The sequence below is a fragment of the Bombina bombina genome, chromosome 3 (genome assembly GCF_027579735.1).
Source record: "Bombina bombina isolate aBomBom1 chromosome 3, aBomBom1.pri, whole genome shotgun sequence".
Classification (NCBI taxonomy): Eukaryota; Metazoa; Chordata; class Amphibia; order Anura; family Bombinatoridae; genus Bombina; species Bombina bombina.
The window spans coordinates 773831845-773859767 of NC_069501.1; the positions used below are offsets into that span (position 1 = coordinate 773831845).

Here is a 27923-nt window from a genome sequence, read left to right on the forward strand (position 1 = left end):
TGCATTAGTGAAATAAATGAACTTTTGCAAGATATTCTAATTTTTCGAGTTTCACCTGTATATTACACCGATGCAAAGATGGGCAACTAGCATTTTTTTATCAGTCTTTAACTTTTAAAGGAAAATGTACTCAGAAATATTGCATAATTCATATGACAGAATTGTATTTTTTTCAAATTGTTTTTCTTTCTTGAAAAATGCTGTTTAAAAAAAGCTAGTTAAATTTAAAATTAAAATGAATTCAGCAGTATTAGTTGTGTATTTCCTAATACTTTTCATTTGCTAATATTTAATTACTTCTAATGCTCATTGGCTAATAGGTGCATATGCTATTGTTTATGTTTTAAATGAGGCTCTTTCAATTGTAGAAAAAAATCTAGCTGTATTGTTCAAGTATGATGGTCAGACAAAAACTTTTGTTTAACAGTGACTTATTTTAGTGTTTACAATATATGGCCTAGATTACAAGTTGTGAGGTACGGCTATACCGCTGAAAAATTGGCCTTTGCAAGCGGAATATTTATCTCACCTGTACTACAAGTCGCAGCGGTATGGCTATACCGCTAACGTTTTAGTCTATGTTGCAACAATCCATTCCGCACTAAAAAAATGGCTTTTGAGTATGGAATATTCAGCTCACCCCTATTACAGGTTGTGTGGTCCAGCAATTAAGCTAGCATTATAGTTTATACAGCCACAATCCATTCCGCTATCAAAGACCAGTAGTTATTGATTTTGCGAAACAAAAATGTTTCACAAAACTCATAACAAATATGTTACAAAGTGCACTAACACCCATAAACTACCTATAAACCCCCAAACCACCACCCCCGCACTTCACATACTATAATAAACCTATTAACCCCTAATCCGCCGCCCACCCACATCGCCAAAATACTAATTTAAAATATTAACCCTAATCCGCCACCCCCTGCATCGCCAACACTAAATAAAACTATTAACCCCTAATCCGCCTCCCGCCCGCATCACAAATACTAACCTAAACCTATTATCCCCTAAACCACCAAACACCCACATCATAACAAACTAATTTAAACTCTTAACCTCTAAAACTAACACCCGCTATCTTTAAATTAATTTACAATATAACTACCTTAAAATAAATAAAAACTTACCTGTGAAATAAAAAAAAAACCTACGCTTCAACTATAAATAAACCTAACATAACTATTTAAAAAAATAAATAATTATAACTATTTTAAAAAAAATCTTAGCACTACAAAAAACAACAAACTAACATTACAAAAAAACCAAAGTCTAAAATTATGAAAAATTAAAAAAATCTTTTTTAAGATTACAAAAAATAATAAACAAAATTATCCAAAATAAAAAAAAAACCTAATCTAAGCCTGTTCAAATTAGCCAATAGGATTTCAGTAGCTCTTATCCTATTGGCTGATTTGAAAATTTCAGTAAATAGGAATGCAAGGTACCCCAATATAAATGGGGTATCTTGCATTCAATCTTCAGTGTGCGGTGGACGATACCATGAAGAGGACCTCCACGTAGCCGAAGACTGCCGCCGCCAGACTTCAGAAGACCACTCAGCACCTCCGGGAAGAAGATAGAATATGACCCCACGATGGATGAAGATGGATCTGCCTGGATGAAGACTTTGCTCCGCCTAGAAGAAGATGGATGTCCGGACTTCAGGAATGGTAAGTACTTTTTTTGGGATTAGTGTTAGTCTTTATTTTTTATTTTTGGGGTGTTTTTTTTTGTTTGTTTTTTTAGATTCTGGCTTTTTTATTTTTTAATGGGCAGCAAAAAAACTGATGGCCCTTTTAAGGGCAATGCCCATAGGGGCAATAGATAGCTTAAGTTTATTTTAGTTAGGTCTTTTTTATTTTGGGAATTTGGGTGGGTGAGGGGTTGTATTGTTAGGGGGGGACTTTGTAATTTTTTTGCAAAAAAAGAGCTGATTGCTTCAGGGCAGTAACAGCCCAAAAAGACCCAGACCGGCTCCTCCAAAACAGCTTTATTAATATAGGAAAGTTACAAAGTTCAGCTTCACTGCTTCAGGGCAGTGCCCTACAAACTGCCCTTTTAAGGGCTATTGGTAGTTTGTTAGATTAGGGTTTTTTATTTTGGGGTGGCTTTTTTGTTTTTATAGTGGTATTATAATAGGTTATATTTGGGGGGCGGAGTCCGGAGCCCATGAGAGCGGTCGCACAAGCTTGCTGCTCCGGTCCCTATACAGCAAATATTTATCTCTTTGCATCGCATTGCATAGCATTGCATCCTGAAAATCCTGCAAAACATTCCTTGGACTTTTGTCTATTTGAAGGTGCAAACCAAATTTATTTTCAGAGCTATCTTTTTTTTAACCGGGACCGGAGCTCTAATCTGAACCTTTACTGGCGGCAGCCATCTTCCCACCCTCGTGGCTACTGATCTTTTTTTTTTTTTTTAAATCTCTTCGGACTCGTAAGGGACAGTGAGGACTTTCCATAACATCTAAACCCCCCCGGCAGGTGGCCTCTATTGCCCTGTCGTTATTGAGCAGTGTTGCCTCACTAATCACTGCAAGTGCACTACCAGCCGTAATCAACATGCCCGCCTTGCATCTTACTGGGAGAATGGATATGGAGGGAGCAACTACTTTCCTGAAACAGCTGAGTTACCTGCTAAAGGAGTACAGAGAAAATTTTGACAAGTCCCTACTTACGGATCCCTACCATGGACCGAAGCATGAACTTTGCCCAGACCCTCAGCCGGATCGCATTACTGCGGCTGGTGAGTGTTGCAGTGCTTTGGGGCCCCGGCACTCGGCGCTTACTCTGGGCGCGGTACACACAGACCTTGACAATGATAGCCTGACTCCCAAGTGCGGAGATGTCCCGGTCGTGGAGCGGAGGCTTCAGACAGCTGCTATGAGTGTCGCTACTTTGCAGGCAGGTGGCGGCCATTCCATTGCAGCGTCCAGTTCATACATTACAACAGCGGTTATAGCTGAGAAGATTGATTGCAGGGAATTCCCTCTTATTCATCTATTCTCAACATCTTATCATGGGATCACCTGCCATACTGTCCTCTTACAGCTCCTGGGGTTGCTTGGTGCCTGCTTTGACTTATATGGGACTATGGATACTTTAATTTCTACTGGAATTGGGTAATGGAACATTTTCCCGCACACTATCCCTGAGTTCATAATGGATCAGCTTTACTGCCTGTCTGAGGACTTCATGGAAGTATACGTTTTAAGTTCTGAATAGTTTTGCTTATCCCCCTGTTTATATGGTTCCCCTTCCCTTCAGTAGCACAGCTGCGTGTTTATGGTTTGGGATATTATATGCATCTAATTTCTGAGACAAACTTTAATTATCCCCTATATGACTACACTTTTACTTGTCAATAGTGATAATTCAATTTGTACCAACATTGCTATGCATTTCACTACTATGTATTACCTGGCATTTTTCTGATTCTCACAAGGCGGGCTGGCCTTCTGCGGCCGAGGAGGCAAGCCCTGTATTCCTACCTCTAGAGATTAGTGCCAACTGCTCAGCTTGTTGTTATGAGTAAGATAGTTGTTATAATGTGATGGCTTTTTATATTTTAGATAATGTGTACAGCACTACTATTAAGAGGAGAAATAATTTTCAATATGAACTAGGATGCATCTCATTCACATACTAACATTCTTTGCTTAAAAGTCATAAAATGCTACCATTATATTTTACTGACCCTCAGCTGTTTTGACCCTCCGTATGCCCCACCCTATCTATATTGTTCCTTCCACTTGCTTAATATTCCTATCAGAAACGCAAGGCGGGCGCTAGAGTTAACACAGTTTATACAGCTACTCTTTATCTTCCCCACGATATCTATACACCCAGGCATGTCTTACAATTCCAAAAATACTATAGAATCTAAATTCACTTAAGCATGGTATACTCTTTATCTCTCCCATGATATCCATTCATTAAGGCATGTCTTATAGCTCTAGAAATATTATCCATTCATTCAGGCATGTTTTATAGCCCTAAAAATATTTTAGACCCTGGGTATCCTCAAGCATGTTTCATAGCTGCAAAAACACTCTAAAATAAAGTAGTTTATACAGTTACTCTCTATCTCCCCTAGGATATCTATTCACCCAGACATGTTTTGTAGCTTCAAAAATGCTATAGAATCTATATTTACTCAAGCTTGACTTACTCCTAATCTCTCCCATGATATCCACTCATTCAGGCATATTATAAATAAAACAAAAAACGAGGTTACTAAAGTGAGATCCAAGAGAGGTCTCGTCACTCCATTATACCTTCCCCCCCTGTTAGATATGTCTCCTTATTATAGGTCCAAGAGTGACCTATTAGATTTGCTTCGGAAGGGTTCCTTTTCAATAGGCATCATACATTTAAGTTTGTCATGTATATCTGTTTAATATTTCACTGATGAGCTGTGCATAAGGTTTCACATACCATTATAGTACTAATTTTGAAATGTATAGCATCCTTCTGTACTGATTGGCATTTCTTTTTGTTTGATTATACTGTTTGTAAGCCTAATCTAAGTACCTTAATAAAAATATATTTAAAAAAAAAAAAAAAAAAAAAAATAATAGGTTATATTTTTTTATTTTGGATAATTTTGTTTATTATTTTTTGTAATCTTAGACTTGTTTTTTGTAATGTTCGTTTTTTGTTTTTTTCGTAGTGTTAGAATTTTTTAATTTAGTTTTTTTATTTTTGGTTGCGGTTTAGGGGTTAATAACTTTATTTAGTGTCAACTATGTCGAGAGCGACGGTTTAGGGGTTAATAATTTTATTTAGTATCGGTGATATTGGGGTGGCTGTTTAGGGGTTAATAACTTTATTTAGTTACAGCAATGTCGGGGGTGGCGGTTTAGAGGTTAATAACTTTATTTAGTTTCGGTGATGTCGGGGGTGGTGGATTAGGGGTATTTAAACTAGGGGTTTATGTTAGAGTGTTAGGTTTTTACATAACCTTCTTGTCCTCGTAGACATCAATGGGAAATGCGTTATAGCGATCGCCATTCTGCAATCGCAGGTGTTTTTTTCTAACACTTTTTCTTCATTGATGTCTAGGGGGGAAAACGTGCACGAGCACGTCAAGTCAGGACTTGGCTTTTATGCGGTATGGAGCTTATCACACCTTAACGCACAGCACAAGAAGTTTTTTTTTTAACTTGTAATGGCAGCGTTATTGATGCACCGGATTTAGCGCAAAACTTGTAATTTAGGTGAATGTTTGCTATAAGTTCCTCATTGGGATTTCAAGTTGAAGACTTTCTAACCTTCTCAGCTTTGTATTTTAAAAGAACATGAAACCCCATTTTTTTCTTTTATGATTCAGATAGTGCCTACATTTTTAATCAACTTTCCAATTTACTTCTATTATCAATTTTGATTCATTCTCTTGGTATTCTTATTCAAAGGAGCAGCAATGCACTACTGGGAGCTAACTGAACAAGTCAGCAAGCCAATCAAAAGAGGCATATATGTGCAGCCACCAATCAGCAGCTAGCTCTTAGCTCCTGAGTCTACCTAGGTATGTTTTCCAACAAAGAATACCAAAGGAACTAAGTAAATTAGACAATAGAAGTAGAAGTAAATTGGAAAGCTGTTCAAAATTGTATCGTCTATCTGAATTATGAAATAAAAAAATTGGTTTTCATGTCCCTATAAGTACTGTAGCAGTGTTCACATTTAAAAAAATTCTGCATGACTTCTTTAGATTTCATTCGTCAACCAGTCATAAAAGGCAATAAAAACTGTTTGATAGCACATGGCCTCATATCGCCCAGCAGTGTTTACTGTATATCGCAGCACAGTTCTCTGCTTCAAGATTTAATGAACAGCTGTTATTTATGTCATACTGGAACACACTGTTCATTCCATGCTCTTTTATAACTTGTGAACAAACTTCTTTTTGGAGGGTACAAGTGGTCTGACACTTAACTTATTACTTTTTTTTTTAAAGGGTGTGATAAGATTTCAGCTCATAGTCATTATGGATGCTTAAACATCTACAGAAAACGGATGTAATACCTTGCATATAACAGTAATTTGGTCTTTTTGTTGCAAGAAACAAGTGCAAAAACATATTTTTTGTTACCATTAAAACTACAGGCCTAGATTACAAGTGCGGCGCAAGCACCATTTCTGCTTCAATCCTTACCGCAATCTAAGAACTGTGGTAAACTGGTTTCCGAAAATAAAAAGTTGCACAAAACAAAACAAAAATACCTTACAAACTACACTTACACCCATAAACTACACTATTAACCCCTAATCCGCCACCCCCACATCGCAATAAATAATACTATATTAACCCCTAAACCGTCACCCCCCCCCACTTCGCCAACACTATATAATACTATTAACCCCTAAACTGCCATCCCCCCTCAACGCAAACCTATAAACTAACATCTAATCCCCTTAACCTAACACCCCTTAACTTAACCCAAATTAAAATTCCCCTAAATATACTAAAAAAAAACCCAACTACCTTAAAATAAAAATACCTGTAAAATTAAATAAAAACCTAATCTTACCTTTAAAATTAAAAAAAACCTACCATTACTGAAAAAAAAGTCCTAACATTACAAAAAAACTACCATTACTGACAAAAAAACTATTCTAAAAAACAAACAAACTAACTCTAACCCCAAAGTTGGTACTCATCAATGATGGGCGGCTCTCCATCTTCATCCCTGCAGCGCTCCATCTTCATCCATCTTAATCGCTGGTCCTTCTTCTTCCATCTTTATCCCGGCGGCGGTCCATCTTATATCTTCATCCCGGCGATGGCGGCAGCAAAGTCGTTGATCCTCTTCATACCTTCAACACTGAGGTCCTCTTCATGGAATAGTGAATGGAAAGTACCCCTTTTATATAGGGGTACCCTTGCATTTCTATTGGCTGATTTGAATCTTCAAATTCAAATCAGGCAATAGGATGAAAGCTATTGGTAATTTTGTTTTTTTATTTTTTGTAATGGTAGGATTTGTTATTTTTGTAATGGTAGGATTTGTTATTTTTGTAAAGGTAGGATTTTATTTGCAGTAATGGTATTTTTTTTATTTTCAAGTTAAAGGTATACTAAACCCAATTTTTTTCTTTCATGATTCAGATAGAGCATGCAATTTTAAGCAACTTTCTGATTTACTCCTATTATCAATTTTTCTTCGTTCTCTTGCTACATTTATTTGAAAAAAAAGGCATCTAAGCAAAGGAGCCAGCCAATTTTTGGTTCAGGCCCTGGACAGCCCTTGTTTATTGGTGGGTGCATTCACCAATCAGCAAGCACAACCCAGGTTGTGAACCAAAAATGGGCCGTCTTCTAAACTTACATTCTTGCTTTTCAAATAAAGATAGCAAGATAATGAAGAAACATTGTTAATAGGAGTAAATTAGAAAGTTGCTTAAAATTGCATGCTCTATCTGAATCATGAACGGAAAAAAAATGGATTCAGTGTCCCTTTAAGGTTAGGTTTTTATTTAATTCTACATTTAAGTTTTTTTTATTTTAAAAGTAGTAAGGATTTATTTTAGTTTATTTAGGGGTATTTTAATTTGGGTTAAGATAGGGGGTGTTAGGTTAGGGGGTTTAGATGTTAGTTTATAGGTTTGCTTTGTGGGGGATGGCAGTGTAAGGGGTTAATAGTTTATTTAGATACTTTGCGATGTGAAGGGTCACGGTTATGGGGTTAATAGTATTATTTTTTTAGTGCGATGTGGGGATGGCAGATTAGTGGTTATTAGGCTAGGGGCTTATGGGTAGGGTGTTAGTTTTTTTTTTTTTTTTAAATAAAATTAGTTTTTTTTCGTGAGTAGGGTGTTTTTTCCACTTTTTTTTCTCCATTTTCGTTTTCTATGGGTGAACGCATGCACATGAAAACTCTGCTTAGAATTTTTGGGCTTCCACTAACGCAAAATAATGTTTTTTTTTCAACTTGTAATGACAGCAGAACCCGAGAAGCCCAAAAAGCCTAATGCTAGCAATGTTTTCACTAGCGAAAAATATATATTTACCGCGGCACTTGTAATCTAGCTCACGTTTTAATGCATTATTTAATAAAACACAGAAGTTAAAAGGGATACTAAACCCAAATTTTTTATTTCATGATTCAGATAGAGCATGCAATTTTAAGCAACTTTCTAATTTACTCCTACTATCAATTTTTGTTTGTTCTCTTGCTAGGTTTATTTGAAAAGCAGGAAAGTAAAGCTTAGGTGCCAGCCCATTTTAGATTCAGCATTCTGGATAGGGCGTTCTTATTGGTGGCTACACTTAGCCACCAATAAGTAAGCGTAACCCAGGTTCTGAACCAAAAATAGGCCGGCTCCTAAGCTTTATATTCCTGCTTTTTAAATAAAGATAGCTAGAGAATAAACAAAAATTGATGATAGGAGTAAACTAGATAGTTGCTTAAAATTGCATGCTCTATCTGAATCATGAAAGAAAACATTTGGGTTTAGTATCCCTTTAAATGTAATTTAACTTCTCTTGGTTGCTGGCTGCAGAAGTAATATAACCCCCATATGAAACTAGTCTAAATTGACAAAAGACTTTGTTGCCATAGTACATGTAAGGAAATATATACACAAGGAGAAAATAAAGGTAAATCAAATATTTAACTGGGGGGGGTTGTAAGATTCGTGTATTGACAGATTATATTAAATGTTTGAAAAATATTAGTTATTTTATTGCTTAATTAAAATGTAATACCATTTTTATCTCTAGGAATGTCAGCCATTGGATTTCAGCATCAACAAGTATCATGCTTTGAAAAAAGATTTGATAATACTGAATGTGACTACACTAGATGAAGGAAACTATACTTGTGAAATACTATTTGAGCACAACACTACAAAATTTACCATCTCTCGAGCTATTGATTTAAGTTTCCGAGGTAATTATTTTTGGTATATAATTCTGCTGTATTCTTTGCCTTAATTTGAAAGCACAAAACAAGCAGTATTCACTTTTTAATAGCGATCCAACAATCAATCTTGTCAGGTGATTGATTCCTGTGTAAGCCAACAAGTACAGTTAGGTCCTTAAGTATTTACACAGTAACATAATTTTTATAGTTTGGGCTTTGTACACCACTACAATAAAATATAATTGAAGTGCAGACTTTTAGCTTTAATTCAAAGAGGTTAACAAAAATATAGAATCAACCATTAAGAATTACAGCAATTTTAATATGTTTATATACACATATAAACACATAAATATACATGTATATATTTATATGCATATATATATTTTAAATTTGCTGCCCAAATTACCCCCTGTGCTGCACTAGGTGCTTCGTCGTGTATCACGGCATAAGAACAAGGCTCCCATTGGAGCCTATGGAAGCACGCTCTCGTGAGTGCAAGGCTTTCAGACAATGCAAATGTGAGGTTACGTTCACATTGCGCCTAACTTGTAATACCAGCACACATTTATGTGTGCTGGTATTACTGAGTGGAACTCAAATATCGTGTTCACGGAGACGCAATTTTGTGTTCCACTTGTAATCTAGGCATAAGAGGGAAAAAATACTGGACATTGGGGAAAAAAACTGTATAAACCCTTAACGATACACTATCAGGTATTGCTGGAAGATCATTCTCAGTCAAGACCATGGCAACTAAGAGCGTGGAGTAGAGATTTGGGATATGATCTAACAGACAAATGGATTTCCAAAAAGACTACTCTAGTTAAAAAATCCTTACGCTGCTCTGACTCTCAGCAGCTTTACTTTAAGGTTGTCCTGAAGTTTCGATATTAACTTATCAAAATTCCCAGAGAGGGGTGTTTTACCTGTCTCAGGACCAAATAGATGCATACTGGAATATCTGGTATCTATGGGAGAGAACAAGATACAAAGCAACACTGATTGACCCTCCCTACAACTCTCCCTCCTTACCCCTCACACCAAACTTCAGAGAAGCATTAAGTCATTAGATCAGCAACAGCTTGCTAGCTCTCTCGAACCTCTCCTCTCTTCCATCCCCTCCTTTTCCTGCCCTGACCAATCTATCTGACTCTACAACTCCACTCTTACATCGGTCCTTGACAATCTGGCCTCACCTACCATAGCTCAGAAACCACACTCTCATCCTCAGCCCTGGCATACTCCTCTGACACGGTACCTACGCAGATGTTCCTGTACTGCTGAGCGACACTGGAGAAAATCTCGGAGTTCAGCTGACTTTCTTCACTACAAGTTCATCTTGAACTCCTAATATTCTGCCTTTAATCTTTATAAGCAACATTACTTCTCTACTCTTATCTCTATTCTTTCCTCAAACCCAAAACGTCTGTTCTCCAGGTTCAATACTATTCTCCCCCACCTCCTAATACAACTTCTCTCTCAGCCCAAGATTTTGCCAGCCACTTCAATAACAAAATTGACTCCATCAAATGAAATCTGGATTTCGTCCCCATCACTCCACAGAGACAGTAATTGTTAAGGTTACCACTTACCTACTTACAGCAAAATCCAAAGGCCACTTCTCTCTGCTTATCTTTCTTGATCTGTCTGCAGCCTTTGATACTTTCGACCACCCTCTTTTTCTCCAAATCCTCCAATCCTTCAGCATTTGCGACACAGCTCTCTTGTGGTTCTCTTCCCATCTGTCTAACCGTACCTTTAGTGTAGCCTTCTCTGGGGCATCCTCGTTCCCGTTACCACTTTCTTTTGGGGTACCGCAAGGCTCTGTCCTAGGTCCCCTTCTCTTTTCAATCTACACATCATCATTCGGTTCTTTAAAAAAAAGTTCCATGGATTCAATATCATTTGTATGTCGATGACACCCAAATCTCCCTCTCTGCACCAGATCTATCTCCTTCCTTGCTAACCCGTGTCACTAACTGTCTTATATCTCATCTTGGTTTTCCTCTTACTTCCTTAAGCTAAATCTCTACAAAATTAAGCTCCTTTTTCCCACATTTTCCAAAATCTCTACCCCCCATTTCTTTATAACTGTTGATAACTCCATCATTACCCCTACCCCCCATGCCCGATGTCTTGGGGTCACACTTGACTCAGATTTTTCTTTCACTTTTGTATCTTAAGTGTAAAGTTTAATGAATAAAATATTTTAAAAATAAATAAATAAAAAAAATGCTGTAATTCTCAAACCATTCCAACAGCTAAAATAACTATAACTTTATAATTGTTCAAATACTAATTTGACAGTTTTTCACAGCTAGATGGCGTTAGTTCATGTGTGCCATATAGATAACATTGGGCTCACACATGTGGAGTTATTTAAGCACTAATTAAGGGGACAGTCTGCAGAAGCTTAAAGGGTCACTAAACCCAAAATCTTTCTTTCATGATTCAGAACATACAAATTTAAACAACATTACAATTTACTTCTATTATTTATTTTGCTTCATTTTTTAGATATCCTTATTTGAAGAAAAAGAAATGCACATGGGTGAGCCAATCACATGAGGCTTCCATGTGCAGCAACCAATCAGCAGCTTCTGAGCATATCTAGATATGCTTTTCAGCTAAGAATATCAAGAGAATAAAACAAATTAGATAATAGAAGTAAATTAGAATGATGTTTAAAAATGCATTCTCTTTCTAAATCATAAAAGAAAAAATGTGGGTTTCATGTCCCTTTAAATACAAGGTAATCACAGCAGTAAAAAGTATGGCCTCCATTACATATAGAGCGTCGCCCGCAAAAGCCGGCGACGCCAGATTTTACGCAATTTTGGTATTACATATACGGCGTAGCATATAAGTTACGCCCGTATATTTCACCCGTTGCTCGCAATTTTTACTCCCATAGGCTAACATGGGACCGCGTCGTAAATCGGTATCCAATATCCAGCGCAAGGCCCGACGTGGCGAAAATGGAGAAATCTTACTCCATTTTTACCTCGCCATTAAAGGCAGCCGTAGCAGGCCTTGCGCTAAGTATGGGAGCACCGTAACTCCATAAAATGCCTGCAAAAATATACTAACACCTAACGCATGCGCAATGTCTATCTACCTGTCAACCGCAATCCCCCATCGCAATAACTAATAAACTCTATTAACCCCTAAACCGCCATAGCCCACACCGCAAGTAATAACTAAATTATTAACCCCTAAACCGCCATAGCCCACAATGCAATTAACCTATTCAAGTATTAACCCCTAAACCGCCATAGCCCACATAGCCTATTAAATGTATTAACCCCTAATCTGCCGCCGCCAACGTCGCCGCCACTATAATAAAGTTATAAACCCCTAAACCTAAGTCTAACCCTAACCCTAACACCCCCCTAACTTAAATATTATTTAAATAAATATAAATAATATTACTATTATTAACTAAATTATTCCTATTTAAAACTAAATACTTACCTATAAAATAAACCCTAAGATAGCTACAATATAATTAATAATTACATTGTAGCTATTTTAGGATTTATTTTTATTTTACAGGCAAGTTTGTATTCATTTTAACTAGGTACAATATCTATTAAATAGTTAATAACTATTTAATAGCTACCTAGTTAAAATAACTACAAATTTACCTGTAAAATGAATCCTAACCTAAGTTACAATTACACCTAACACTACACTATCATTAAATAAATTAAATTAATTAACTACAATTACCTAAAATTAAAGGGACACTGTAGCCAAAAAAAATATTTTGTGATTCAGATAGAGCATGCAATTTTAAGCAACTTTCTAATTTACTCCTATTATCAAATTGTCTTCATTTTCTTGGTATGTTTATTTGAAAAGCAAGAATGTGAGTTTAGATGCCGGCCCATTTTAGGTAAACAACCTGGGTTGTCCTTGCTGATTGGACAGCACCTTTAAACAAGTGCTGTCCATGGTTCTAAACCCACAATTTGCTGTCTCCTTAGCTGAGATGCCTTCTTTTCAAATAAAGATTGCAAGAGAATGAAGAAAAATTGATAATAGAAGTAAATTAGAAAGTTGCTTACAATTACATGCTCTATCTGAATCATGAAAGAAAAAAATTGGGTTCAGTGTCCCTTTAAATACAATTAAATAAAATAAACCATATTACAAAAAAAAAACAACACTAAATTACAGAAAATAAAAAAAAAATTACAAGAAGTTTAAACTAATTACACCTAATCTAAGCCCCTAATAAAATAAAAAAGCCCCCCAAAATAATAAAATTCCCTACCCTATACTAAATTACAAATAGCCCTTAAAAGGGCCTTTTGCGGGGCATTGCCCCAAAGTAATCAGCTCTTTTACCTGTAAAAAAAGAAATACAACCCCCCCAACATTAAAACCCACCACCCACACACCCAACCCTACTCTAAAACCCACCCAATCCCCCCTTAAAAAACCTAACACTACCCCCTTGAAGATCTCCCTACCTTGAGCCGTCTTCACCCAGCCGGGCAGAAGTCTTAATCCGATCCGGGCAGAAGAGGTCCTCCAGCCGGGCAGAAGTCTTCATCCAAGCGGCATCTTCTATCTTCTTCCATCCGACGAGGAGCGGCTCCATCTTGAAGACATCGGATGCGGAGCATCCTTCCTAGCCGACGACTACCCGACGAATGATGGTTCCTTTAAATGACGTCATCCAAGACGGCGTCCCTTCAATTCCGATTGGCTGATAGAATTCTAACAGCCAATCGGAATTAAGGTAGGAAAAATCCTATTGGCTGATGCAATCAGCCAATAGGATTGAGCTCGCATTCAATTGGCTGATTGGAACAGCCAATAGAATGCAAGCTCAATCCTATTGGCTGATTGGATCAGCCAATCGGATTGAACTTCAATCCGATTGCATCAGCCAATAGGATTTTTCCTACCTTAATTCCGATTGGCTGATAGAATTCTATCAGCCAATCGGAATTGAAGGGACGCCATCTTGGATGACGTCATTTAAAGGAACCTTCATTCGTCAGGTAGTCGTCGGCCAGGAAGGATGCTCTGCGTCAGATTTCTTCAAGATGGAGCCACTCCTCGTCGGATGGAAGAAGACAGAAGATGCTGCTTGGATGAAGACTTCTGCCCGTCTGGAGGACCTCTTTTGCCCGGATCGGATGAAGACTTCTGCCCGGTTGGGTGAAGACGGCTCAAGGTAGGGAGATCTTCAAGGGGGTAGTGTTAGGTTTTTTTAAGGGGGGATTGGGTGGGTTTTAGAGTAGGGTTGGGTGTGTGGGTGGTGGGTTTTAATGTTGTGGGGGGGTTGTATTTCTTTTTTACAGGTAAAATAGCTGATTACTTTGGGGCAATGACCCGCAAAAAGCCCTTTTAAGGGCTATTTGTAATTTAGTATAGGGTAGGGAATTTTATTATTTTGGGGGGCTTTTTTATTTTATTAGGGGGCTTAGATTAGGTGTAATTAGTTTAAACTTCTTGTAATTTTTTTATTTTCTGTAATTTAGTGTTTGTTTATTTTTGTACTATAGTTTATTTTATTTAATTGTATTTAATTTTAGGTAATTGTAGTTAATTAATTTAATTTATTTAATGATAGTGTAGTGTTAGGTGTAATTGTAACTTAGGATAGGATTTATTTTACAGGTAAATTTGTAGTTATTTTAACTAGGTAGCTATTAAATAGTTATTAACTATTTAATAGCTATTGTACCTAGTTAAAATAAATACAAAGTTCCCTGTAAAATAAAAATAAATCCTAAAATAGCTACAATGTAATTATTAATTATATTGTAGCTATCTTAGGGTTTATTTTATAGGTAAGTATTTAGTTTTAAATAGGAATAATTTAGTTAATAATAGTAAATTTATTTATATTTATTTAAATAATATTTAAGTCAGAGGGTGTTAGGGTTAGACTTAGGTTTAGGGGTTAATAACTTATAGTGGCGGCGACGTTGGCGGTGGCAGATTAGGGGTTAATACATTTAATAGGCTATGTGGGCTATGGCGGTTTAGGGGTTAATATTTGAATAGGTTAATTGCGTTGTGGGCTATGGCGGTTTAGGGGTTAATAATTTAGTTATTACTTGCGGTGTGGGTTTGATGGCGGATATAGGGGTTAATAGTTTAAATAGGCATATTGCGTTGTGGGGGGTTGTCTGTCTAGGGGTTAATACATTTAATATTAGTAATGAAAGGGGGGGATTGCGGATATAGGGTTTTTACGTGTCAGGCTTATTTTTGGGAAAAGTATTAGACTTTTACAGGAGATTTGTTATTTTCGTAACTTTTCTTAGGTGCCGGCAGTTTCTAAAGTGCCGTAAGTCACTGGCGACTCCAGAAATTTGTATTTACACTCATTTCCGGACATCGCTAGTTTATCCGACTTACGGCACTTTAGCATCTAACAGCGCAGTATATGTAATACCCCGATGTGCGAGGTGAAATTACGGGTGGCGCAGGCTTCCATGCTTGCACCGAAACCTGTGCCGTATATTTGGGGCCCGATCCGATATGCAGCGTCGCCCGCAAAAGTCGGCGATGCTGAAATTTGCGATGGTTTGGTATCCTATATACGGCGTAACCTAGAAGTTACGCTCGTATATTTCTGCCTTCGCCCGTAGTTTTCTCCAACATAGGTGTGTCCGGTCCACGGCGTCATCCTTACTTGTGGGATATTCTCTTCCCCAACAGGAAATGGCAAAGAGCCCAGCAAAGCTGGTCACATGATCCCTCCTAGGCTCCGCCTTCCCCAGTCATTCTCTTTGCCGTTGCACAGGCAACATCTCCACGGAGATGGCTAAGAGTTTTTTGGTGTTTAAATGTAGTTTTTATTCTTCAATCAAGAGTTTGTTATTTTAAAATAGTGCTGGTATGTACTATTTACTCTGAAACAGAAAGGAGATGAAGATTTCTGTTTGTAAGAGGAAAATGATTTTAGCAACCGTTACTAATATCGATGGCTGTTTCCACACAGGACTGTTGAGATGAATTAACTTCAGTTGGGGGAAACAGTGAGCAGACTTTTGCTGCTTGAGGTATGACACATTTCTAACAAGACTTGGTAATGCTGGAAGCTGTCATTTTCCCTATGGGATCCGGTAAGCCATTTTCTTAATTTTTAATATAAGAATAAAGGGCTTCACAAGGGCTTTAAAGACTGGTAGACATTTTTCTGGGCTAAAACGATTACTTTATAAGCATATTTAATGGTTTATAACTTTGAAGAGTTTTTTTAATCTTGGGAATTCTGTTAAAAAAACGGCAGGCACTGTATTGGACACCTTTTTCACTGGGGGCCTTTTCTAGTCATAGACAGAGCCTCAATTTCGCGCCACTAATGCGCAGTTGTTTTTGAGAAGCATGGCATGCAGATGCATGTGTGAGGAGCTCAGATCCACTGAAAAAGCTTATTGAAGGCGTCATTTGGTATCGTATTCCCCTCTGGGCTTGGTTGGGTCTCAGCAAAGCAGATACCAGGGACTGTATAGGGGTTAAATGTAAAAACGGCTCCGGTTCCGTTATTTTAAGAGTTAAAGCTTTCAAATTTGGTGTGCAATACTTTTAAGGCTTTAAGACACTGTGGTGAAATTTTGGTGAATTTTGAACAATTCCTTCATACTTTTGCGCATATTCAGTAATAAAGTGTGTTCAGTTTAAAATTTAAAGTGACAGTAACGGTTTTATTTTAAAACGTTTTTTGTGCTTTGTTATCAAGTTTATGCCTATTAACATGTCTGAACTATCAGATAGACGATGTTCTGTATGTTCGGAAGCCAAGGTTCCTCTCCATTTAAATATATGTGATGAATGTGACAAACAAAGTAGGGACAATGATGCCACTGATAATAATGTTGCCCAAAATGATTCCTTAAGTGAGGGGAGTAAGCATGGTACTGCATCATCTCCTTCTATGTCTACACCAGTCTTGCCCACTCAGGAGGTCCCTAGTGCATCTAGTGCGCCAATCCTCCTTACTATGCAACAATTAACGGCTGTAATGGATAATTCTATTAAAAACATTTTAGCCAAAATGCCCACTTATCAGCGAAAGCGCGACTGCTCTGTTTTAGATACTGAAGAGCATGAGGACGCTGATGATAATGGTTCTGACATGCCCTTACACCAGTCTGAAGGGGCCAGGGAGGTTTTGTCTGAGGGAGAAATTTCAGATTCAGGGAAAATTTCTCAACAAGCTGAACCTGACGTTATTACATTTAAATTTAAATTGGAACATCTCCACGCTCTGCTTAAGGAGGTGTTATCTACTCTGGATGATTGTGACAATTTGGTCATTCCAGAGAAATTATGTAAGATGGACAAGTTCCTAGAGGTCCCGGTGCCCCCCGAAGCTTTTCCTATACCCAAGCGGGTGGCGGACATTGTAAATAAAGAATGGGAAAGGCCCGGCATACCTTTTGTCCCTCCCCCTATATTTAAGAAATTATTTCCTATGGTCGACCCCAGGAAGGACTTATGGCAGACAGTCCCCAAGGTCGAGGGGGCGGTTTCTACTCTAAACAAACGCACCACTATCCCTATAGAAGATAGTTGTGCTTTCAAAGATCCTATGGATAAAAAATTAGAGGGTTTGCTTAAAAAGATGTTTGTTCAGCAAGGTTACCTTCTACAACCAATTTCATGCATTGTTCCTGTCACTACAGCAGCGTGTTTCTGGTTCGAAGAACTAGAAAAGTCGCTCAATAAAGCATCTTCTTATGAGGAGGTTATGGACAGAGTTCAAGCACTTAAATTGGCTAACTCTTTTACCTTAGACGCCACTTTGCAATTAGCTAGATTAGCGGCGAAAAATTCAGGTTTTGCTATTGTGGCGCGCAGAGCGCTTTGGCTAAAGTCTTGGTCAGCGGATGTGTCCTCCAAGAACAAATTGCTTAACATCCCTTTCAAGGGGAAGACGCTGTTTGGCCCTGACTTGAAAGAGATTATTTCAGACATCACTGGGGGAAAGGGCCATGCCCTTCCTCAGGATAGGTCTTTTAAGGCTAAAAATAAAACTAATTTTCGTCCCTTTCGCAGAAACGGACCAGCCTCAAATTCTACATCCTCTAAGCAAGAGGGTAATTCTTCTCAAACCAAGCCAGCCTGGAGACCGATGCAAGGCTGGAACAAAGGTAAGCAGGCCAAGAAGCCTGCTACCGCTACCAAGACAGCATGAGATGCTGGCCCCCGATCCGGGACCGGATCTGGTGGGGGGCAGACTCTCTCTCTTCGCTCAGGCTTGGGCAAGAGATGTTCAGGATCCTTGGGAGCTAGAAATAGTTTCTCAAGGTTATCTCCTGGAATTCAAGGAACTACCCCCAAGGGGAAGGTTCCACAGGTCTCAATTGTCTTCAGACCAAATAAAAAGACAGGCATTCTTACATTGTGTAGAAGACCTGTCAAAAATGGGAGTGATTCATCCTGTTCCATTAGGAGAACAAGGGATGGGGTTTTACTCCAATCTGTTCATAGTTCCCAAAAAAGAGGGAACATTCAGGCCAATTTTGGATCTCAAGATCCTAAACAAATTTCTCAGGGTTCCATCGTTCAAAATGGAAACCATTCGGACAATTCTTCCTACCATCCAGGAAGGTCAATTCATGACCACGGTGGATTTAAAGGATGCGTATCTACATATTCCTATCCACAAGGAACATCATCGGTTCCTAAGATTCGCCTTTCTGGACAAGCATTACCAGTTTGTGGCACTTCCATTCGGATTAGCCACTGCTCCAAGAATTTTCACAAAGGTACTAGGGTCCCTTCTAGCGGTGCTAAGGCCAAGGGGCATTGCAGTAGTACCTTACTTGGACGACATACTAATTCAAGCGTCGTCTCTGCCGCAAGCAAAGGCTCATACGGACATTGTCCTAGCCTTTCTCAGATCTCACGGGTGGAAAGTGAACGTAGAAAAAAGTTCTCTATTCCCGTCAACAAGAGTTCCCTTCTTGGGAACAATAATAGACTCCTTAGAAATGAAGATTTTTCTGACAGAGGCCAGAAAATCAAAACTTCTAAGCTCTTGTCAAGTACTTCATTCTGTTCTTCTTCCTTCCATAGCGCAGTGCATGGAAGTAATAGGTTTGATGGTTGCGGCAATGGACATAGTTCCTTTTGCGCGAATTCATCTAAGACCATTACAACTGTGCATGCTCAGACAGTGGAATGGTGATTATACAGACTTGTCCCCGACGATCCAAGTAGATCAGAGGACCAGAGATTCACTCCGTTGGTGGCTGACCCTGGACAACCTGTCTCAAGGGATGAGCTTCCGCAGACCAGAGTGGGTCATTGTCACGACCGACGCCAGTCTGGTGGGCTGGGGCGCGGTCTGGAAATCCCTGAAAGCTCAGGGTCTATGGTCTCGGGAAGAATCTCTTCTCCCGATAAACATTCTGGAACTGAGAGCGATATTCAATGCTCTCAAGGCTTGGCCTCAACTAGCAAAGGCCAAATTCATAAGGTTTCAATCAGTCAACATGACGACTGTTGCATATATCAACCATCAGGGGGGAACAAGGAGTTCCCTGGCGATGGAAGAAGTGACCAAAGTAATTCAATGGGCGGAGATTCACTCCTGCCACTTGTCTGCAATCCACATCCCAGGAGTGGAAAATGGGGAAGCGGATTTTCTGAGTCGTCAGACATTTCATCCGGGGGAGTGGGAACTCCATCCGGATATCTTTGCCCACATAACTCAATTATGGGGCATTCCAGACATGGATCTGATGGCGTCTCGTCAGAACTTCAAGGTTCCTTGCTACGGGTCCAGATCCAGGGATCCCAAGGCGACTCTAGTAGATGCACTAGTAGCGCCCTGGACCTTCAACCTAGCTTATGTATTCCCACCGTTTCCTCTCATTCCCAGGCTGGTAGCCAGGATCAATCAGGAGAGGGCTTCGGTGATCTTGATAGCTCCTGCGTGGCCACGCAGAACTTGGTATGCAGACCTGGTGAATATGTCATCGGCTCCACCATGGAAGCTACCTTTGAGACGGGACCTTCTTGTTCAAGGTCCGTTCGAACATCCGAATCTGGCCTCACTCCAACTGACTGCTTGGAGATTGAACGCTTGATTTTATCAAAGCGTGGGTTCTCAGATTCTGTCATTGATACTCTTATTCAGGCTAGAAAGCCTGTAACTAGAAAAATTTACCATAAAGTATGGAAGAAATATATCTGTTGGTGCGAATCGAAAGGATTCCCATGGAACAGGATAAAAATTCCTAAGATTCTATCCTTTCTACAAGAGGGTTTGGAGAAAGGATTATCTGCAAGTTCTTTGAAGGGACAGATTTCTGCTTTATCTGTTTTACTTCACAAAAAGCTGGCGGCTGTGCCAGATGTTCAGGCTTTTGTTCAGGCTCTGGTTAGAATCAAGCCTGTTTACAAACCTTTGACTCCTCCTTGGAGTCTCAATTTAGTTCTTTCAGTTCTTCAAGGGGTTCCGTTTGAACCCTTACATTCCGTAGATATTAAGTTATTATCTTGGAAAGTTTTGTTTTTGGTTGCAATTTCTTCTGCTAGAAGAGTTTCAGAGTTATCTGCTCTGCAGTGTTCTCCTCCTTATCTGGTGTTCCATGCAGATAAGGTGGTTTTGCGTACTAAACCTGGTTTCCTTCCAAAAGGATCATCCGATTGGCTTATGAGACTGCCGGACGGCAGCCTCCTGAAAGAATCACAGCTCACTCCACTAGGGCTGTGGCTTCCACATGGGCCTTCAAGAACGAGGCTTCTGTTGATCAGATATGTAAGGCAGCGACTTGGTCTTCACTGCACACTTTTACCAAATTTTACAAATTTGATACTTTTGCTTCTTCTGAGGCTATTTTTGGGAGAAAGGTTTTGCAAGCCGTGGTGCCTTCCATCTAGGTGACCTGATTTGCTCCCTCCCATCATCCGTGTCCTAAAGCTTTGGTATTGGTTCCCACAAGTAAGGATGACGCCGTGGACCGGACACACCTATGTTGGAGAAAACAGAATTTATGCTTACCTGATAAATTACTTTCTCCAACGGTGTGTCCGGTCCACGGCCCGCCCTGGTTTTTTAATCAGGTCTGATGAATTATTTTCTCTAACTACAGTCACCACGGTATCATATGATTTCTCCTATGCATATTCCTCCTTTACGTCGGTCGAATGACTGGGGAAGGCGGAGCCTAGGAGGGATCATGTGACCAGCTTTGCTGGGCTCTTTGCCATTTCCTGTTGGGGAAGAGAATATCCCACAAGTAAGGATGACGCCGTGGACCGGACACACCGTTGGAGAAAGTAATTTATCAGGTAAGCATAAATTCTGTTTTTTGGGCCATAGGCAGGTATACCAAACCAGCGCAGTTTGGTATCCAATACACAGCGTAAGGACTTACGTGGCGAAAATGGAGAAATCTTAATCCATTTTCACCTCGCCACAAAATGCAGCCGTAGTAAGCCTTACGCTGTCTATTGGAGCCCCGTAACTCCCTAAACTACCTGCTAAATAAACCTAACACCTAACGCATGCGCAATGTCTATCTACCTGTCAACCGCGATCCCCCGCCGCAATCCCTAATAAAGTATTTAACCCCTAAACCGCTGCACACGGACCCCGCCGCCACCTACATTAAAAGTATAACCCCCTAATGTGATCCCCCTACACCGTCGCAAGCTACATTACATACCCCCTAAAGTGAGCACCTACCCCGCCGTCATCTATCTTACCTACCCCCTAAAGTGAGCACCTATCCCGCCGCCATCTATCTTACCTACCCCCTAAAGTGAGCCCCTACCCCGCCGCCATCTATCTTACCTTCCCCCTAAAGTGAGCCCCTACCCCGCTGCCATCTATCTTACCTACCCCCTAAAGTGAGCCCCTACCCCGCCGCCATCTATCTTACCTACCCCCTAAAGAGAGCTCCTACCCCGCCGCCATCTACCTTACCTACCCCCTAAAGTGAGCCCCTACCCCGCCGCCATCTACCTTACCTACCCCCTAAAGTGAGCCCCTACCCCACCGCCATCTACCTTACCTACCCCCTAAAGTGAGCCCCTGCCCCGCCGCCATCTATCTTACCTACCCCCTAAAGTGAGCCCCTTACACCGCCGCCATCTATTTTAAAAATATTAACCCCTAGTTTAATTATATTAGGGTTAATATAGTTAATATCGTTATTATAATATATATATATTAAGTATAATAACCCTATCTAACGCTAACACCCCTAACTAAATGCTTATTAAAATAGATCTAATTAATATTAATATTATTAATTAAAATATTCCTATTTAAATCTAAATACTTACCTATAAAATAAACCCTAAGATAGCTACAATGTAATTAATAATTACATTGTAGCTATTTTAGGGTTTATATTTATTTTACAGGTAACTTGGTATTTATTTTAACTAGGTACAATGGCTATTAAATAGTTAATAACTATTTAATAGCTACCTAGTTAAAATAATTACCAATTTACCTGTAAAATAAATCCTAACCTAAGTTACAAATACACCTACACTATCAATAAATTAAATAAACTACAAATATCTAAACTAAAATACAATAAAATAATCTAAACTAAATTACAAAAAAAACAAACACTAAATTACAAAAAATAAAAAAAATATTACAAGATTTTTAAGCTAATTACACCTATTCTAAGCCCCCTAATAAAATAATAAAGCCCCCCAAAATAAAAAAATTTCCCTATTCTAAATTAAAAAAGTTCAAAGCTCTTTTACCTTACCAGCCCTTAAAAGGGCCTTTTGCGGGGCATGCCCCAAAGAATTCTGCTCTTTTGCATTTAAATAAATATACAATACAATACCCCCCCTCCCCAACATTACAACCCACCACCCACATACCCCAAGATTGGTTCAGCCAATCGGATTGAACTTGAATCTGATTGGCTGATTCAATCAGCCAATCAGATTTTTCTACCTTTAATTCCAATTGGCTGATAGAATCCTATCAGCCAATCGGAATTCGACGGACGCCATCTTGGATGACGTCATTTAAAGGAACCTCATTCGTCGGGAAGTCGTCGTGCCGGATGGATGCTCCGCGGCGGAGGAGCGAAGAAAGAAGATTGAAGATGCCGCTTTGCTTGAAGACATCGCCGGATGGAAGAAGACTTCACTGCCGCTTGATTGAAGACATCGCCGGATGGAAGAAGACTTCACTGCCGCTTGATTGAAGACATCACCCGGATGGAAGAAGACTTCACTGCCGCTTGATTGGACATTGCCCGGATCGGATGAAGAGTTCGGCCCGGCTGGGTGAAGACAAGGTAGGGAGATCTTCAGGGGGGTAGTGTTAGGTTTTTTTTAAGGGGAGTTTGGGTGGGTTTAGAATAGGGGTATGTGGGTGGTGGGTTGTAATGTTGGGGGGGTATTGTATATTTATTTAAATGCAAAAGAGCAGAATTATTTGGGGCATGCCCCGCAAAAGGCCCTTTTAAGGGCTGGTAAGGTAAAAGAGCTTTGAACTTTTTAAATTTAGAATAGGGTAGGGAAATTTTTTTATTTTGGGGGCTTTATTATTTTATTAGGGGGCTTAGAATAGGTGTAATTAGCTTAAAAATCTTGTAATATTTTTTTTATTTTTTGTAATTTAGTGTTTGTTTTTTTTGTAATTTAGTTTAGATTATTTAATTGTATTTTAGTTTAGATATTTGTAGTTTATTTAATTTATTGATAGTGTAGGTGTATTTGTAACTTAGGTTAGGATTTATTTTACAGGTAAATTGGTAATTATTTTAACTAGGTAGCTATTAAATAGTTATTAACTATTTAATAGCTATTGTACCTAGTTAAAATAAATACCAAGTTACCTGTAAAATAAATATAAACCCTGAAATAGCTACAATGTAATTATTAATTACATTGTAGCTATCTTAGGGTTTATTTTATAGGTAAGTATTTAGATTTAAATAGGAATATTTTAATTAATAATATTAATATTAATTAGATTTATTTTAATAAGAATTTAGTTAGGGATGTTAGAGTTAGATAGGGTTATTATACTTAATATATATATATATAATATAATAACGATATTAACTATATTAACCCTAATATAATTAGGGTTAATATAGTTAATATATATAATAACTATATTAACTGTATTAACCCTAATATAATTAGGGTTAATATAGTTAATATAAATAATAACTATATTAACCTTAATATAATTAGGGTTAATATAGTTAATATAGCTGGCGGCGGTGTAGGGGGATTAGATTAGGGGGTAATTTATTTAATATAGGCGGCGTCAGTGTAGGGGGATTAGATTAGGGGGTAATCTATTTAATATAGGTGGCGGCGGTGTAGGGGGATTAGATTAGGGGGTAATACATTTATTATAGGTGGCGGCGGTGTAGGGGGATTTAGCTTAGATGCAAAAGAGCTGTTTACTTTGTGACAATGCCCCGCCAAAAGCCCTTTTAAGGGCTGGTAAAAGAGCTGATTTCTTTGGGGCATGCCCCGCAAAAAGCCCTTTTAAGGGCTGGCAATAGAGCTGTTTACTTTGGGGTAATGCCACGCAAAAAGCCCTTTTCAGGGCTATTTGTAGGGTTAGACTTAGGTTTAGTGGTAGGGATAATTTAGTATTTTAAGGGTTAATTAATTTAATATAGTTGGCAGCGGGGTAGGAGCTCACATTAGTGGGTAGGTAATGTAGGTGGAGGCGGTATAGGGGCTCACATTAGGGGGTAGCTAATGTAGGTGGCGGCGGGGTAGGAACTCACATTAGGGGGTAGTTAATGTAGGTGGCGGCGGTTTAGGGGTTAATAACTTTATTAGGTGGCGGCGGGGTCCGGGAGCGGCGGTTTAGGGGTTAATGCATTTATTATTAGGAGAGTGAGGGGGGATAGCGGATAGAGGGTTAGACGTGTCAGGCTATGTTTAGGAGGCGTGTTAGACAGTACGGGAGATTTAATAATTTAGTCAGGTTTTGTAGGCGCCGGCAGTTTCTTAAGTGCCGTAAGTCACTGGCGACTCCAGAAATTTGTGCTTACGCAGATTTCTGGGCATCGCTGGTTTATCAGACTTACGGCACTTTAGCATCTGACGGCGCCGTATATGGGATAGCTCGAGTTGCGAGCTGAAACTGCGGGCGGCGGGGGTTCCCTCGCTTGCGCCGCAAACTACGATCTTTATCGGATTGCGCCCCATATTTGTATAACAGTGTTGGTTATGCAAAACTGAGGAATGGTAAATAAAGAGATTATGGGGCCAAATTATCAAATGGGGGGCGGACATGATTCGCTGTGAATCATGTCGGCATTTAACATTGCACAAGCAGTTCGGGTTGATTGCTGTCCGTTGTCTCGAGGTTGCAGACTAGTTAAGGAGCAGCGGTCTTAAGACCGCTGCTTCTTAACTGCTGTTTCCGCCGAGCCAAACAGAGGGGTCAGGGGCCATTCGGCTCTTGTTAAATCGGACCCAATCTATCTTTTAGACAATAACATTTTTGGTGTTTACTGTCCATTTGTTCCTTTGCCTAAGCGATAAGGGGTTTATCGCGGTTATTTGTGCTTGGGGACTTACAAGTTGAAAATAAATGCGATCGCTTGAGCGCAATTGCAATTTATACCAGAATGATTACCGCAACTTCAGAGCTCTAATTCAAATGTGCTTTGTTTTCTTGGTATCCATTGTTGAAAAAGAATACACAAATACCTTGCACTAGTGGAAGCTATCTTTTGTCTCTTGTGATTGGCTAACTAGATGTCAGCTAGCTGTTTTTTTCAGCAAAGGATAACAAGAGAATGAAGCAAATTCTATAATAGAAGTAAATTGGAAATTTGTTTAAAATATTATGTTCTTTCCCAAAATGTTCTTTCATGAACAACTGTTTCGTGAAACATAAAAGATGCACGCAACACATCAAAAATACATTACAAAGCACACTTACACTCATAATAACACCATCTAATAAAAAATATTTAAAAAAATATTGCACACAAAAGTTATAAAGGCTCAAAGATATCTCAGGTGTTGGAAAAAAAAAGGCAGGCAAAGGGCTTTAAAGAACCACTCAATGAGGTAGAATTACATAATTTACAAGTACATGATAAAAAAGACAAAGCAATAGCACTTGAATTTCAAATATGCAGTAGATTTTTTTTCTGGCAAATTTTATTTTTTTCTCCTATTTTCTGCCCCCTCCCCCCTGTATTATGTGACAGGCATCCACCAATCACAGACTAGTATACGTATACCCTGTGAGCTTGTGCACATGCTTAGTTGGATCTTGTTCCCCAGAAACTGTGATTATAAAAAGTGTGCAAAATTTGATAATGGAAGTAAATATGGAAAGTTTATTTTGACTTGAGTGCCCCTTAAACATTGAGATACATACATATACATCTCTAAATATATATAAATATGTCTAAATATCTGTACCTATGTATTTATATGTGTATATATGTATTTACAGATATACTGTATATATAAACACATATATACATATGCACACAGATAAGACATACAGTATATAAAAGTGCATTGGAGCTCTTTGCAGTTAAGTAGATGAAAAACATTTCAATGTTCTGCATATAGGGGAATATGTTCTACCTATATATAATCATATAGATACATATTTTACCAAAAAAACATCAGCTATATATAGAAATATTTATTTATGAATAAATAGAACATATTCTGTTATGTGCAGAACATTTTAATGTGAAATATTCATATTTTCATGTCGGGTTAGCACACATGAGAATATGCGATCAGGTTTGTGCAAGAGTGGGGTGTCTTCTAGGGGGGAATATGTGAACGTGCACATTAAATTCTAACTTTCGGTAAGTGCTTGAGCGAAAACAACTCTTAATATGAGCGCAATCCGACAAGCACATAAAACTTACATCTAGCGCAATTAACGCTTGAGCAGGAGCATTAATTACCGCTCCACTTGTAATATGGCCCTTTATTTTTTTGTTTTTTGATCTCCCTCCCCAGTTATACAGAGTGAGTTCTGGTCACTGCACATGACTGGGGCAAAAACGCATCAGATTTCTACCATATGTATTTGTAGTACTACTTTGCCTGAGTTGCTAGAATAGTCTAGAAAAAGAATAGTCTAGAGAACCTGAAAAAGGTTAAAAACACAGCATCTGACGGAACCTTATTTTATGTGGCATTTAGTCTTTATAATATATGTGTGTAGTTGGCTAATTTATATACTAACCTTAAATCAGATCATAAATGGAAAAGTGATTCTACTTATGTATGGAACAGTGTATACCAGCTGTATAGTATAAAATGTATGAGAAATAGCTTTGTTAGGTTTTTGTAAATTAAATAGCTGCTTCTGTTCTTTGAAACCACAACCCAATAAAATTGATCGACTTTGCAGGGGAATCAGTTTTCCTTGTTTTATCACTTTCTGTGCACACACATGCTTCTTTATATTATCTCTTTCTGTATACCAAAGCCCAATACTTAGAACAATTAAAAATTAACATTTTATTGATTATCTATCCTACCTCCCACTGGGAGTGTAATTTTTTTTACTGGCTATGCGTATACACAGCTTTTCTCTAGCCTATACTTAAGTATAGAAACTTTCAGTATAGTTAGGGATACCACGGGCAAAATCAGCTAGTTCAAATGCAGATATAAAAGTAAATTTGTAAACACTTTAATACACTCCAGCAGGTAAAATGGATAATTGGGAACACATTAAACGGGAGAAAAAAATAAAATAAGGTAAACTCTTTCCATTTCTTAAATTCATACTCATGCATGTGTTTAGGAGTCCAACGCTGTTGTAAATCAATCAGAAAACAGTTTTGGATTAGCAAACTTGTTTTGTACTCTTTGTATTCTTTGTTAAAGAGTAAATCTAGGTAGCCTCATTGGACCTCAGTACAATGTACATTTCTCTTGTAAGGTGTATCCAGTCCACGGATCATCCATTACTTGTGGGATATTCTCCTTCCCAACAGGAAGCTGGAAGAGGATCACCCACAGCAGAGCTGTCTATATAGCTCCTCCCCTAACTGCCCACTCCCAGTCATTCTCTTGCAGCTCTCGACAATGGAAGTAGTTAGAGAGATGT

The 27923-nt window shown here is 38.6% G+C and overlaps 1 pseudogene; it reads left to right on the forward strand.

Moving 5' to 3' along the window:
- The window catches only part of LOC128654015 (interleukin-1 receptor type 1-like), a 244847-nt pseudogene that overhangs the window by 65514 nt on the left and 151410 nt on the right, over nucleotides 1-27923 (forward strand).